Below are 16,555 nucleotides of genomic sequence, written 5' to 3' on the forward strand. Positions count from 1 at the left end.
ATCCACAGCTCTCTTGGTCAGTTTACTAATTCAGAGAAAGCATTGCAAATTTGATGAAGCATTTTAATTTACAATTCAGCGTCTTGACCGTGTGCCAAGAAAGCAAAAAGGTTTACATGCAAAGGAAAACAAGGTGAAGTTTTACACTGAACATACAGTCACTGTGGGACTAGTGGCAAAGCAGGGTAGCTTTAAAAAATAAAAAAAAAAAACATATTCAAACGCCTATTTCCTTCCATTTGGAGGAACATAAATGAGACCACCAATTCCTAATAAGAAACAAAATCCAAACTAAAGCTCACCAATATGTTTATGAAATAAATTGAGCACAAGTACCCGAAAGTAGATTACTTTGATCATCATGGAATGCAAAGTTTACCTGCCTCAGTGTTTTGCTATCTTAACACCCAGGTGACAATCAGATTAGAAGTGTATGCATGTAATTAAGAAGTCATGAAAAGAAGGACTTGCACATGTCGTTAATTATCCAGAATCATTTTCTAGATACCACAAAAGCAAGTACAGTGCTTCCCAGACACATTTCACCTGGTCTATTTTTTGAAGTCCATACCTTTTCTGGACTCACTGCAATCGGACTATTAGTTTCTTTATGTAATAATGGCAATGACATGAATTGTGAAAACTCAAAGCCCCGATGGGAAAATTAGAACAAAACTACCAACGAGGTTAGGTAAACCAATTTGCCTTGCAAGCCCATCCATAACCACACGGCTGACACAGCCATAAGTGTTCAGAAAGATTACATTTTTGCTGCTTTATTCCCATAGATTTCTGCATCCTTTCGTTTTGCTTTATTTTGACTTCTTGTCTGTCATTTTGGAGGCAAGTAAAACCTTCTTTACTTACCTTGCTTTGTGCTGATTTTTACTGGGCGATTGGTAAGACAGCAGGAGGAGTCGGACAAATGGGTGGTATTTAAACTCACAGTTTTTATTCAAATAAGAAAAGACCTTTCTTTTCCTATACCTAGAGAGGTTACCCTACCTAACTGGCCCTACCACTAATCAAACGTATTCAACAAACAGAAATGAAACCAGGATAATTACTCCCTTCTCCTGGTCCAACTGGTTCAGAATTACAAGCTGTTATTTGATAGTTTCTAGATCCAGTTCTCATCAGTTCTTATAATTTATCCAAAGGGCTTCTCTGGACTTGCTGAAATGTCCAACATTTAATTCTTGCTCAGTGTTCTATATATATTCCTAGGCTTTCCTCATCTTTCGCTTGGCCCTGACAACAAGGAAGATTACTCCTGTAATGTCCTTGGCTCTTTCCACAAGCTCTCTGGTGAGGGAGATTGCTCCCATAGTAGTCTTTATCCTGGATAGCTCTTTTGGAGTTACTGTGACGAAGGAGATTACTCCCGAGATACTCTTTGCTCTCACCCAAATCCCTACCAGGTCTCAAGTGACTTCCATTACCTTTGTTCTGGAGGAGGCACGTCATCGGTTCTGCTTGCTCTCTCTGGTCGAACACTCTTCACGTCTCTCTCCTTCCCGCTGCACTGTGCTGGCTCTGCAGGTTTCTTGACTTTTCGGTATCAAGAGTAGTTGGAGGACATTCTGGTCCACCTCTCCGAGGTCATGCCACTGTCGGCTTCTCTCTAGCTTCTGCATAGGTCGTGTCTCTATCAGCTTGTGGAGTGCTCTGCCGACTGTTGCAGGACGTCCTCTCCACCGAGGACCAGCATCTCCTGTTCACTTCCTCACCCCCAGGTTTGAATCTCCAGTGGCTGACAGGCTTCACGCTGGGTTCTTCTCTCATTGAGTCCCTTCTTGCTTTGTATGTCCTGTAGCGGTGTCCTTACCAGTAGAGTGCCATAGTCCTTTTTTGATGTCAGTATTGTTCATGCCTCCTTTGGGCCACCTTTCAAAGTATTGTTTAGACTTGGAAAAAAGAGTAGTTTGAATCACTCCTTCAATCTTCCTGTTATCAGTACTTATGGAAGTTGCCTTATTGTTCTTCCTCGTCTTGGTAGTATTAAGACATAAGTGAGAAAAGGGAGTATTGAAATAACAGGGCTTTCTGGTGGTTTCTTGGAGGGCCTCAAGGATTTCTTGGTCTCAAAAGCAAGAGGGTTAGGGAGATCCATCAGGGAACAGGAGTCTTTCTTCCCAGGAGAGGAGTCTCTCCATTTGAGGTCCTCCATTATGGCACCTTTAGGGGAATTGTTGCATAGCAGGCTGCCCTCTCTAGCTTCGCAGGCAAGGGCCCCAATCCTGAGAATCATCAAATGCGACTGATCAGTTTATAAGAATATGAATGCTGAGAGATTAGGTCTCTCTTTATGCATTTCTTGTATTTTTGTAACTGCACACATCACCCTAAAGTGAAGTGTGGTTAGGCTAATTTGTATCCTTCAAACTCTTTCTTTTATACATTTTGGGTCACAATTAAAGTGTGCCCAGGATGGGCTGGTGGCATAAGATATTTTCCTATGGCAGGAGAAATGTTCCTTCTATGTTTTTAATATTTTAAACATGCACATTTGCAAATACTGCAAATGTCTACTAAGATTGGCTAGCACTCCAAGATGACAGTGCCACAAGACCTTCCCCAGTCCTTTGGCAATATTGTTCCTTGGCTATCTTCCTGCCCTCTCAGTGCTGGAATTGGTTTATATGGAATACCCTCTCTTTGGGAAAGCTGCTGCTTTCTCAGGCTAAGCGGTGGCCTGTGTGTGTCTGCATGTGGGGGTACGTACCTGAACTTTCCTTAACTTTTTTGAACTTTGAGTCACAACGACTGGCATCGTCCAGTGACATAGTAAACATACTTGAAAATCATAAATTTGGAATTGAGGATTTAAGGGCAATATTGGCAGCGTTGCTCTAAAAGTGTTTCTACTGAACTGTGTGCATCTGACTACTTACCTGTTTTGAACTGGATTTGAATCATGTGCTTTTCCATCTTCTCCTAATGTCCTATGGGTGATATATATGTTTTATATTAAGTGTGTGACAATATTTGCTGAGAGGTTTCATTGCTTAGTGTGCATTGTAAAGCCCTGAGAAATCATTGTATATTGTTGTACCTACCGGTCTAAATGGAATCATTGATGTTGCGGAGTGTGGACTCATTGTAGCAATAAACCACTCTCACACACCCTCCTAAGTCGAAGCCTTACAACTCTACTTCCTACCTTAATTGTGTTTGACTAGACTTTAGTGTCTCTCCTGTTCACCATAAAAGGTTGGACTCCCAAAATCCATCTTAACAGTGACATCAGTTTGATGTCAGAGCAGCGATATCTATATAGCCAAAACTGAAAACAAGTGGTGTACAGGTCATGTCCCTCAAACTTTCTCTGCGTCTGCAAGGTCTCTGCTGCAATGTCATGACTAGCAGTGTCAATCCTAGACAGGTTTATAAACATCACTGCAAAGTTCTTCCACTCAACAGACTCTTGTATATGTGCAGGCCAAGTATGCATTGCTGCCAGCAACATATGATACTGAGACTTTAGTGGTAAATGGGTATTAAAATACATTATTTTAGCACATACACAATAGGCAATCTTCTGCTCATAATATAAAAGCAGCAAAGTGTGGGAGCCCTTCTACTGGGAACGAACAAGGCTAAAATATTAAGGTGGTCCTACAACCACGTTTTAGCTCGTATGTTTCACAGAGAACAACAAGTTACTTACCAACTGTAACGTTCTTTCGATTGGATGTTCCTCCCACGTATTCCTCATCTTAAATATATTCGTATCTTCAGCATTGCTGCTTCAGAAAAAAAGGTTCTCCACCAGGGGGCGCTGTGCTAGAGGTTGCATCGCCGATGTCCCTCAGAGGCTGCCATCTAGCGTCAACGTCATACGCAGTATAAAAGGCTCGAGCCGCGCCGTTTGCTTCAGTTCTGTTTTTTCGTATATTTTCCATTGATGAGGTGATAAGGCATACCCCTTAAACCGTAAGCTCTCAAGGAACATAAGAGTGCAAAATATGTAAACTGTACGGCGGGGTAGGATGGGAGGGTCGATGAGGAATACGTGGGAGGAACATCCAATCGAAAGAACGTTACAGTTGGTAAGTAACTTGTTCTTCGAATGGATTGTGTTCTCCCACTTATTCTTCATCTTAATTAGTCTCCCAAAGCAGTATGACTTTGGAGGAGGGAGTACCAGAAAGTATTAATCATGGACTGCATGAAGGACAGCTTTGGCAAAGAGACCCTCTTGTGGTGATGTTGAATCTAGAGAATAATGCTTCATAAAAGTGTGCATAGAGGACCAGGTGGCCGCTGCACAAATGTCTTGCATCGGGACACCCCTCTGAAGAGCTGTTGAGGTTGCTGTGCCCCTTGTTGAATGAGCCCATCTGGAGGATCTTTTCCAGCCAACCTATAGCATTCAGTGATTGCCAAAATTATCCATCTGGACAATGTTTGTTTGGTTACTGCTAGAACCAATTTGTGTCCAATATATCCCACAAAAAGCTGTTCACATTGCCTAAGTTTAGCCAATCTAGAGATATAGAAACAGAGCCCTTTTAGGGTCCAATCTGTGTAACATTTCTTCCTCCTTACTTGCATGATGAGGAGGATAAAAGGAAGGTAAAGTGATTTTTTGTCACAGGTTAACTATTTTTGGCAAAAAAGAGAGTTGGACTCTAATAGTAACCTTGTCCTATGAAATCTGGTGTGAGGAGGCTTACAAGAGAGCGCCTGCAACTCACTCACCCTGCAGGCTGATGCAATTGCCACTAGAAGTATTGTCTTTAGAGTAAGGAGCGTTAGCGGGCAAGAATGTAAGGGCTCAAATGGAATACATGTGAGGAATTTAAAAACTAAATTTAAATTCCAGATAGGTACCTGAAAAGGGTTTGGAGGGTACATATTTGTGAGTCCTTTTAGGAACTGAATAACCAAGGGCATTTTGAAGTAAGACACTTCTTCTGAGGAGCGCTTACAAATATATAGCACTGCTAAGTATCCTTTTATTGCCCCTAATTGGCCAAGTGTAAAAGGATAGAAAGCACTGTAGGAGTATTACATAAGAATGGATCCACATCCTTATCCCTGCATCAGTTACTGATTTTGTTCCAGCGACACCGGTACAAGGATTTTGTTGCTGGCCTTCTGGCCGAAAGCAAAATCTCCATTACGTCATCCAGGAGGTCCCATCCTTCTATCTCAGCCTCTTAGAAACCATGCGTGAAGGCTGATTATCTTGACCTCTGGATGGAGAACCCGACCTTCCTCCTGCGAGAGAACATCCTCTCTTTGCGGAAGACATATTGAAGTGCAGATGGACATGTCCAGAAGGTCCGGGTACCACGTCCTCCTGGCCCAATCCGGGGCAATTAGGATCATGGATTTCCTGAACTTTCTCAACCTCCTGATTACATGAGGAATCACTGCGACTGGAGGAAACGCGTATAGGAGTGAAAATTCCCAGTCCACTACGAACGCGTCCCCTAGAGCTCCTCTTGGAGGAAGTTCTCTTGAGCAGTACAGTTCGCACTTCCTATTAACACTGGTCATGAACAGATCAACTTGAGTGGTTCCCCAAAGGGTGAAGATCTCTTGAAGGACTTCCTGAGCTAGTTCCCACTCGTGAGAAACTGCTCTGCCTGCTCAGAGTGTCCGCTGCTGTGTTCTGCTCTCCGGCTAGGTGAACTGCAGACAGAGAGATTCTTTCTTGCATTGCCCAGAACCAGAGCTGCATTGCCTCTCTGCACAGCGGTAGTGACCCTACGCCCCCTTTCTTGTTGAGGTAGTACATGGCCACTGTGTTGTCCGTCATTATCAGGACATTCTTTCCGGTACAGAGGGCAGAAAGGCCTTCAGCGCTAGTCGGATTGCCCTCAGCTCCAAAAGGTTGATGTGTGGTTTGGACTCCGATGGAGACCAACGACCATTGATTGTCAGATTGTTGGTGTGGGCTCCCCACCCCGTGAGTGAGGCGTCCGTCACTACTGTTATCTCTGGGCACGGTTGCCAAAAAGATTCTCCCTTCAGGATATTTTCCTTGCAAGCCCACCATCGAAGATCTTGGGAACTTGCAGAAGATCTGACATATCCCCTGAAATTTGGGACCATTGAATCCTGAGGGCCCATTGAAGGGATCTCATTCTCAATCTGGCCTCTGGCACCAGAAAAATGCAGGATGCCATGAGGCCGAGCAACCTCAGAAAATCGAAGGCTAGCAGATGCCGGGCATTCTGGAACTTTGCTACCATCTGCAGAATGTGATGAGCTCTTATCTCAGGATGCAAGCCTTTGCCCAAGGAAGTATCCAGGACTGCTCCGATGAATTGGAGCTTTTGAATGGCATCATATTTGACTTCTTGTAATTGAGGGAGAAGCCCAGTCTGTGTAAGAAGTGGCAGGTCATGTTCAGATGTTCCCGGGCTTGTTCGGGTGACCGTTCCCTGATTAACCAATCATCCTGGTAAGGGGAAACATTAATCCCACCCCTCCTAAGACTCACTGCCACTACCGCCATCAACTTGGTGAAGACCCTTGGGCGGAGGTCAACCCGAATGGCAGAACTCGAAACTGATAGTGAGAATTGCCAATCGCGAACCTTAGGTACTTCCTGTGCTTGAGATGGATCAGCACATGAAAGTAAGCATACTGAAGGTCCAATGATACCAACCAGTCTTTGAGTTGAAGAGCCTGAAGGATCTGAGAAAGTGTGACCATCTTCCAACTTGTTCAAATTTCTCAAATCCATGGCACTCAATCCTCTGTCCTTTTTCGGTATGAGAAAGTATGGGGAGTACCAAACCTTGTTCCTTTCCGCTACAGGTACATGTTCTATTGCACCTTTCTCTAGCAGGGTTAAAATCTCCTGCAACAGGAGCGGATCTGTCATTTTCGCAGAGCTGTATCCCGGTGGATGATCCAGAGGTCTTTTCTGAAAGGGAAGGCAGTAACCTTGGGCTACTGTTTCCAGTGCCCAAGCATCTGAAGTAATACCCCGCCATTCGTTCAGATCCTGCCTCCCACCGGGGTCTTGGGGGTCAAGACCTCAGAGTGGCTTTGCGGCGGCTGCAGAAGCAGCTGAGGGGACATTTGCCCCTGCTGGGGCTGATCTAGCACTTTTTCCTCTTCCACCACGAGGACATTTTCTTTGCTGTCCTCTTTGACTAGCCTGTCCCTTCCCTCTCCCAAATGAGGAGTAGAATCGAAAGAGACGTCCCCTCCAGGAAGATTAGCCCGAGTAGGAGTGTTGTTGAAGTTGTCTTATAGAAGCGCTAAGAGACTTAGCTGCCGCTTTTGAGGTCTGCAGCTTTTCTAAATTTTCATCCGCCTTGCTGCCGAACAACCTCAAGCCCTCAAATGACATTAAGTACCTGGCCTGCACGTCCGGTGCAAAGCCAGACTTCCGCAGCCACGCAAATCTGTGTAGCACTGTGCTAGATGCCATGGACCTAATGATGCCGTCAGCAGTATCCAGTCATGATTGAAGGCATTCCCCCATAGCCTCCTTTCCATCTTTCACAATCGCAAGAAAACCTTCTCGCTCCTCGCCATCAGGAATATGTTCAGCCACCGCTGTCGTACAATTCCACAGGGTGTATGTGAATCTTGCAAGGGTGCAAGTCAGATTTGTCGATTTTAAAGCCAGGCTTCCCGAAGAGAAAATCTTGAGAGACCATGTATCAATCTTTTTGTCATCCCTATCTGGGGGATTTGTAGGGTATGCTGAATGCCTAGTGGATGTGGCTGCTTGGACCACTAAACTTTCAGGTGACGGATGTTTTGTTAAGTATTCAGGATCAGAAGAAGAGGGCCCGTATTTGCTCGTGAATTTTCTATTTACCGCAGGTCCTGATTCAGGGTCTTCCCATGCAGCCATCACCTTCTTTTGCAGAGCTATGTGAAAGGGAAGGACAGGATCCTTTTGAGGACCCTCAGAGAGAATGTCCATCATGTCATCCTGCCGGTAAGTAAGGGAACTTCTGTTCCACCCATGAATTCTGTCACGTTATTCAGAAGTCTCCTATATCCTGAGTCTGCATGATCAGCAGGGTCAGGTCTTTCAAAATCCAACTCGGGAGACATGTCCAGACCACTTGCTGTCTATAGACACTCATACAGGTCAGCCATTTTAGAGCAAGGATCAACTAACTCCTCGGGAACATCTTTTGTCCCAAATCTAACACCAGAAGGAGAGATGTCCTCTTCAGAGGATTGCTCTTCAGAAATGGAAGACAGATTTAAAAAAATCCTGTCTAGACTCAGGATGAAACCTTTTACTTGGTGATTCAATGGGCATAGACCTTGGCTTCGACAAAGAAGTCGATTTGGGTGCCGGAATTAGAGTCGACTTTGAAAAAGGCATTGATGTTATCGACGCAGGCTTCAACATAGTCGAAGGAGCATTCGACACTGTCGAAGAAGCCTTCGACACCGCCAAAGGAGCCCCTGATGAAAGCGTTGCGTGAACTGTCGACGCCTTTGATACAGGCATCGAGTAGGCCTTCGACAGAGGCGTCAAGGAAGCCTTGGACACCGCCTTTAATGGCGGTTGGGCACTTGGCGCCATTTTGTCGGGTGTTGCCTCCGGTTTATGCACTGGTAGGCGCAATTTACTTTTTGAACGAGGTATCAGAGGTTTCCCTCGAAGACACCATTGACGATTTTTTGTCAGATTTTGACCGTTGGTCTTTGACCTCCCCTCGGTCACTTTTAGAATGAGCAGGGGCATGGTCCTCAAAAGATTTTTTCGAGGGGGTCTGTGCCGTGTTCTCAAAGATTCTCATCATCGAGGCTCTAAAAGCCTCCCACTTTCTAGGGGAATCATGCTTTGAAGGGCAGGTGATAAACCATGTATCGGACGATGAAGAGGACGAGGGAGATTGGTGATGCATTTTCTTTGATTCTTTTGAAGAAGAAGACTACTTCCTAGAATGACTCCTCCACCTCGATTTCTTCGATTTGTGTTGCAATTTATCACTCGACACAGCAGAGTCTTTCTTTTTTCTTGAAGACTTCGAGGATTCCTCCCCCACCACCAATTTACCGCTCAGTTCCTTGAGAGCTTTGTTTGTCATTGCTTAGGAACCGCACTCGTCAACCTGATGGTCCGGACCCAAGCACCAGAGGCAAACCCGATGGGTGTCGGTGATTGACATCTTCCTTCCTGCATTTCTGACATTTCTTACAGCCAGTTTTGGCCGTGAAGGGATTCGATAAGGAAGACAGAAGAACTGAAGTGCCGTTTTCGTGACGCGAAGCGAAAGCTATCGGAAAAACAAAACTTTAGCCAACAGGCCCGCCTCCAAGCCCTTTATACTGCGGATGACGTTGACGGCAGCCTCCGAGGTACATCGGCGACGATACCTCAGGCACAGCGTTCTCTGGTAGAGAATTTATTTTTGCAAAGCAGCAAAGCTGAAGATACGAATATATGCAAGATGAGGAATACGTGGGAGGACACAATCCATTCGAAATATCAGTTTGCATCATCAGTCTGGTCCCAAACACTTGGGTAATCCAGCACCAAAATGCTATGCAATTCTCCACTTAAAGGTCAGAGCTATATTTGACCTTTTAGGGAATCATCAGTGAGGTGAAGCTGTGCCTTTGTAAGCACAGAGAGCAAGAGGTCCACATCTGGATTACCCAGGGCAATTTAGGATTACAGCCTATGTATTACCGAATTAGCAATGCATAGCATACACGCAGCCACTCTCCCTTCTAATGGCATTGTTTCACAAGTTGTGTTGCTTGGCGTACACCCACAATAAGCTCACAAATGAGAAGCCGCTGCAATAAAATACTTGCTGCTGAGACGGCCTGGCCAGGTCAGAACAGGTCCAACAGTTCTATAAGCATAATATTGACCATCATCCAAACACTACAGTAAGCACTAGGAGTCAGATTCATAATTGCACAAGTAAATGCCATGTTCTGAATAATGTGACATTTCAGTTCTAAGATCAACCAGCCATCTTTAAGCATTATAGTTAAGTAATATTGTAGACTGTTGTTGAACATTAAGCTATTTTATAGAACTGCTGCTCGGCAAAGACATGTTTCAATATTAGGGTTTTCTTAATGAGGTTGAAATGATTCTCAGTTGCTTTTCTGTTTAATGCTAAGAAAAGCAATCCCACTAAAATCGCTCAGACGCTGTGACCGAATCGCATCCGAGAGGATGAAATAGCCTGAGCTTTTGAGATTAATAAAATTATGCTGGTAGTTCCGTTTCTGAAAGATCTGCCAAGCAGTTCCCATTTTCATAATGCTCCGTGGCAAAAAGCATAATGCACACATTTACTTTCCTGTCACCATCACCTGACAACACTCAGCAGCTGCCCTGTAGAAGCAAAGCAGGTTCAAAGATCACAGTTGGTGGACCTAAAAGTTCCAACAGGCAGAGGTTGCTTTTTAACCACCTGCACCTCTGATTCAAAATGTTATATTTATGTACCCCAGCTGACTGGTGACAGTTAATGTCTAAATATACGCCATGTCTAGTTCTGATATTGTGACTGCTGAGATTACAAAACTATACATGCACAAGTATTGGGTATCAATATTTTAAGCTTGCAAGCAGCAAATAGTTAATGAAAGTGCCTGGTGTGAATTAGTTGTCTGGCCTGGGTGTACAGACACCAACCATAGTGGGACCAGCCCAGGATGGGTCTCTTTGATCCACCCTAAGGAATGCCAGCACCTTCCTCCAGGGAACAGAAAACCTCCTTGGCAGAACTCCTAGAAACATATACTTAAATAACAGCCCTCTTGGCAATGGCCATTGCAGACCAGAGTACTGATTACTGTATTCCTTTTGAAGTAGCAGGGTTCGAAATTGTCAAGAGTTGGGAGCCATTTAGCTCCTGGATATGGCCTAGAAGAGCTTGGTTAGCTGGACACCTACAGATTCCGGGAGCTACTTTTGGCTCCCCAAGCCAACTGATGCAGCACAAACAAAACTCTTGAACATTAACAATGTACTTGGGCATTTGTAGAGAAATTGCATCAGCAAACCACTAGAAGACATGTAAACCATGAACGGCAGATGTACTGGACAAAGTTGCTTCTCATTTGAAAGTTAGATTTGTTGTATACTATGTATTAGTGCCTCATTCTGATGCAGTGAGAGAGTAAGCAAGTGCGCATCACAGAAAAAGAGGAGGCAGCAGAGATAAAAATGTGGTGCCAGTAAAGAGAAAGTAAGAGATTAATGCAGTTACAGATATAGTGGAAGAGTAATGATACAGTAGCCAGGATAGGAAAATATTAAAGGAGAAATAGCAGTACGATGGAAGAGCTGACAGTAAAGGAATTTAATATTTTAAAATAAGGGAAAGCAATTTAATGAGACTGTATAAAGTGCAGACATGTAAAGCAAATTGGCAAGAGATGATACAACAGAAATAGCAAAAGGTAAACAAGACCGTGCAACACAACAATAGAAAGGTTGGGTTTAAACACGTGCATTTTTGGGTGCATGACATTTCGGGGGAAAAGTACGTTACACCAACGTTCAGGAACTCCAATCATGAGACTGGACTGTAACAGCTACTGGGTTATGAGTAATACCTCCTGGCCAGAGGAAAATCCGGAGACCCAGGAGTTACCTCCATCTCCTGCTCCATAAATTCCAATGTTCGACTCCTGTGTAGGAGTTTGATTAGCCCAGAGGAGAGGTTCAGTCCACTGAGGGGTATCACCAACTTGGATTTCGGTAGGACTGCCTAACTTTGTGTTTCCCCACCCCAATTTTTGCAGAGAAGACACCAGGTATGACAGTGGGCAAAGGACACGTGTTCGAGAATCCAGAATTAAACCCACAACAGGCTTGCTGTGGACCAATACACTGTATTATTCCAAAATAAGGGAGGAAAAACCTCCCCTTAGTTGATTAATCTTTGGAATAATTTTGCAGAAGGATTCACTGAACATGATTAGGAGTATAGTCTACTTCCAAGTCCTTTACCAGAGAGGTGAAGACAGGGTATCCAAGGAACAGGAAAGCGCTACTCTCTAATCATTCCAAGGGCTGATTTGGGGTGGCTAGATGGCTTGACAAGGCCTATTGCAAATGAGACTAACTGTAGATAGGCGAAACTCAATTTACACCTTTTGCAAAGGGTTAATAACTAGTAACAAAAGAAGTGATACTCTCTGAGAAATGCTCATGGTTTTCAACTATAACAACACCGTCCCAAGTATAAATATCTCACAGACTGGGCTGAATGAATCAGCATATATTCTACAATGCCACAGTGGGACACAGACTGCAGTATGCCAATATCACTAAGAGTAGCAGTCACATTTTGATACAACACATAAATGATAATCATCACATAAAATCCATGTCACCAATAAGTGAAACAAATCAAAGCAAACCCACCACCAGATACAAAAATGCTTAAGAAAAGATACTTTTGGTATCTTAAGCAACCCCACCTGAAGAGAATACGAAAGTTTAGCACCTCGCTTCCAGACAGCGAGGCCAATTAACCAACTAACAAATTCCCCCCTCTGCACACACCTCACACTCTAAACAAACACAACCACAAGCACAAGCCTACAACACAACAATCTGCACAAACTTCACTACACTGCAATAACAAAACAACCCACACAACAGCACACGACTGCTACCGACTGTAAAACACCTCAAGCCCAGCCAATGGACCTCCGGGCCGAGGCCGCAAACAGCACTTCACTGCTCTCTTGCAGTTTTCCAGCCTGTTCCCACTAACGCACCTCCCCCCCCCTTCCCTTTTTCAGAGCCGCCAGGGGACCACTCAGGTGGTGATAGTGCGCAGTACAAATATCCTTTAACATTAACATATAAAAGAACCAATGCAGCAGTCCAAAGAAAAACTATACATATAGCTCCTAACCATACGGCCTTTACATATCCAGGCATCTAGGTATTAAAACTTTGGTGCTTGGCTGAAGTACAGCAGGGTAGAAGACCAACAAGTTTCGGCTGTGCCCACTGTATAAGGCTGTGTTCGTCAGGGTCAGTTTAAAGATGATACATATATAAAGCACACTGTAATAGCACATCATGCATAGATCACATAGCTGTGCAGGCTCCACGGCCCTGTAATCTGCCAGCCTCACAACATAATGGTTATGTTATTGACTTGAATGGAGGGGGGGATGGGTCTTTGAATGGCAGCCGCGTGGCTCACCAAATTATCTGAGAGCAGGCAAAGTAGAAGTTCATGGCAAATCGCATAAACTGAAGCAGCCTATGTGTCGGTGTGTTTTAGATCCAAGGAAGAGGAAATAGGAAAGCTCTTCTCTCTAATCATTCTAAGGGCCGATTTGGGCTGGCCTGCTGGCTGGATAAGGCCTATTGCAAATGAAACACTGGTGCCCAGAACCCTGATCAATGCAGGTGACAGAGCCAGCCAAGTGCACTCTACTAACTTCCCTTGTTGAGAAGGGCAGAACAAACAAGACTATCCCTCTGACACCGCAGATTAGATTTCCGAACAACACCTCCGAGCCACCTCAGCGTCAGTTTTGGCATCGTCACTGTCCAAACTGCAGCAAGGGAACGGCTGGAATCATTTCCAACCTCGGCCGCATCTCCAAGTTTAGCTCGAATCCTGAAGCTCTGCACACACTGTGTCCTCATGCCCTTCAGATGAGGTGTATGTCATGCCTTTTTATGCATTTAATTATTGCAAATACGGAGCATTTCCTTTTCCGCTCTGTATCGGTTACAGAAGGTGTTCACAGGATTTATTCATAAAAAGCTTCTTTCCTCCACTAGATGGCGCTACTGTCTGCATCATTCAACTCTACGGCGCCACACCCAAGTTTCCTTTGGAGTTGGCTGGCTTGGTAGGGGAGAGCAGGGCCTTCCCAGGGACGTCATGAGGGAATGGGGCGCAAACTACTCTAGGCCTCACCCTCAGGGGTGCCAGGCAGCTCCAGTCAGATGCCATGGTGCCAGCCTCGTTGCTGGTGTTTCCAGTGCACCAAAGGCCCGTCGAGCTGCACTCAACTGTCCGTGCAGTGCTTATTATATAATACATGCACTGAGCGTAGTGAATGACAGCCCACATCATGTCACTTCGCTCAGTGAATGTATTACACACTGCTGAATTTCCGATTCGGAATAGGGCACAGAGACTGTGTCCAAGGCAGAGCTAGCTGCTGCTGGTGGTGGTGTGCTCGCTGTGCTCACCGGCGTCACGGCACACGCCGTCATCGGGTTCTGGCAGCCATTAGCACGCATGCCAGCCCAGTAGGTGCATTGCTCCCTGTCCACAGTCTTTGTCACAGAATGTTATTTTCCTTTCCATTTTCTGAATCGCATCCCAACACCATACTTGCCAACACTACAGATTTAGGCGGTAGGCTACTGCTTTTTATGCAGTCCTACCGCCTACAGATTTTGTTTACAGCTTCTACCAATTTATGACTCTCCCAGGCCGGGCTGTCTGAATGAGGCACAGCTATCAGCCCAGCGAGCAGCATCTATTCATGTGTGATGGAGGGGAGCGGGTTAATAGCCCATAAATGTGATTTACGCTGACAGTATTTGCAGTCTAGAACTGACCTCATGAGACAGGGACAGACACCTGTTTCAAGGTCCAGGCAAGTGTCAGAGCATCAGCGTAGGTGACACCCTGAGTTCTGTTCTCTCAATGTGTCCGTGCAGAGATTATTTACTCCAGTTCATCCATGGCGCACAAATGCTTCCCAATGTCTGCTGGCAGCTGCTTATAGATACAAATCTTCCAGCGGATTATTTGTTATTCAGGCGATTACATTGTGTAAACAAATACATTTGATTAAATAGATGATATAAATTGATTTCACAAATCAAAGTGTTGAGGTTAGTGGCAAAGTGAACATAGCCTGTCTGTGTATGTTCTGTGCAATCATGAAAACTGAAACTCTGCCAAGTTAGACAGGTGTGTACTCCAAATTATACATTAAGTGTGACCACCACTTACAAATATTTCACTCAAGTGTGTGATTGGTTGTATTTGAAAGCTGTAGTGGCACTAAAGTTGTGTAAGAATTAAAATAGATTTGTCAGAATACCTATGCTGGGGGGGATTAAAAACCAACTAAATACATTTGAAAAGGATTATACTATGTTGCAAAAATGCTACGTGAACAGAGAAATATGAATAACCCTTGAAGAGGCTGCAATGTCCAGTGGCCCTCAGGGAACACAGACTTTTTGCTGCAGAGTCCTGCACATATGTCTGCTTCTTGGTGTATGTAGTCAGTGTCTGTATCTAAAATATTATCTCTATGTCCCTCTTCCTTGTCACAGTACTTATTGAAGGTGGTAGACTTGGCTTCCCGAGAACCCTTTTCAATTTTTTGTATAACACCACCCCCTCAAAGCTCATAGTTCAAAGCACATAACATGTCCCATAATAATCCTGCTCTCCCTGCTTTTCCTGTGACTTCTGTGATTCTGTCGCGGTCCCTTGGTCTGGTTTGTCCTGTTGAGCGGTCTGGACCTGGGCCTATCTAGAGCACTTGCCTTTTTGGCCCCTTCCTGGTTGATCTCTGTGCAGGATGCCCTCAACACTCCCCTTTTTTCCCTTGGGGGTTGCTCGCAATTCTCCATGGAATGCTACTGCTCCTGCTGTGCAAGGGGAGATCATTCCTTTTCCGTCCAAATATGTGCCCGTCTGATCTTGGATCTTTGGTATACTTCAATAAGTAAGTACTGCGACGAGGAAGAGGTACGTGGTGGTAATGCTCTGATTACTTACTGGTTATCTGTATTACGCCTATTCCTACTCTTCCTCTTCACAGTACTGACACCCGCATCTCCCTCTCCAGCGGTAATATTAAAAATCCAAATTAATGAAGAATCAGATCATTATTATTGGTGTGGTATACGAGGAATAGATGTGTTAAGGAGGCAGAAGCTGGCCACAGTGCTCACATGTCACTCATTTTGTAATTGTGTTGATCATGATGGGTCAGAGGGTCTGGGATAGACCACACCAGGCAGTACTTTCCTATGATCTCTTCAGGGTCTTATGTCAGGTGTGGCAATTTCTGGGGATGTCATAAGGTCAAAGTTCACATGACATTTATTGTGTTATCATTATGCTAATCATTTTTGAAACTTAAAGAATCCTACAGATTTTTGATCACAGAATGTTGGCATGTGTGCGACACATACAAGTTTACTGCAGTGCTGCATGGTAACTGCCTAGTGCTGCTTCTTGAAAGCTACCAGCACCCCAGGGTAGGTAGGGTAGAGGGTCTAAGTGGTGTGGACAATGTGGACCACCATCATCTGGGGAGAGAAGGAGTAAATTGTGTGCGTTATTTATTTTAATGATCTAATTAAACATACACTTTAATGAACCTGTTACGTGTTACCATACTGACATGAATAATTTACTTGTAAATAAGCAAGTTATTTTTAACAAACATTATGGTAATAGATGTTTGCACATGTGAAAGGGAAATTGTCACAAGCCATTCTTTAAAAATCATAACGCATTTATTAGCTCTGCAAAGGGTGTTTAGAGCTCACTGATCACGTTTAATGCAGTTTACATGTGACATTGTACAGAAATCCAGCGCAGGTTTTACAATTTCCAGCCTTATGTCT

General features: G+C 44.4%; 1 protein-coding gene across 4 annotated transcripts in view; it reads right to left on the minus strand.

Moving 5' to 3' along the window:
- Positions 1–16,555, minus strand: part of TFAM (transcription factor A, mitochondrial) — a 438,863-nt gene that overhangs the window by 123,846 nt on the left and 298,462 nt on the right. The gene's annotated exons all lie outside the window — the stretch shown is intronic.

Source organism: Ambystoma mexicanum, chromosome 8, assembly GCF_040938575.1.
Source record: "Ambystoma mexicanum isolate Mex_15411 chromosome 8, UKY_AmexF1_1, whole genome shotgun sequence".
In the NCBI taxonomy this organism is placed as follows: domain Eukaryota; kingdom Metazoa; phylum Chordata; class Amphibia; order Caudata; family Ambystomatidae; genus Ambystoma; species Ambystoma mexicanum.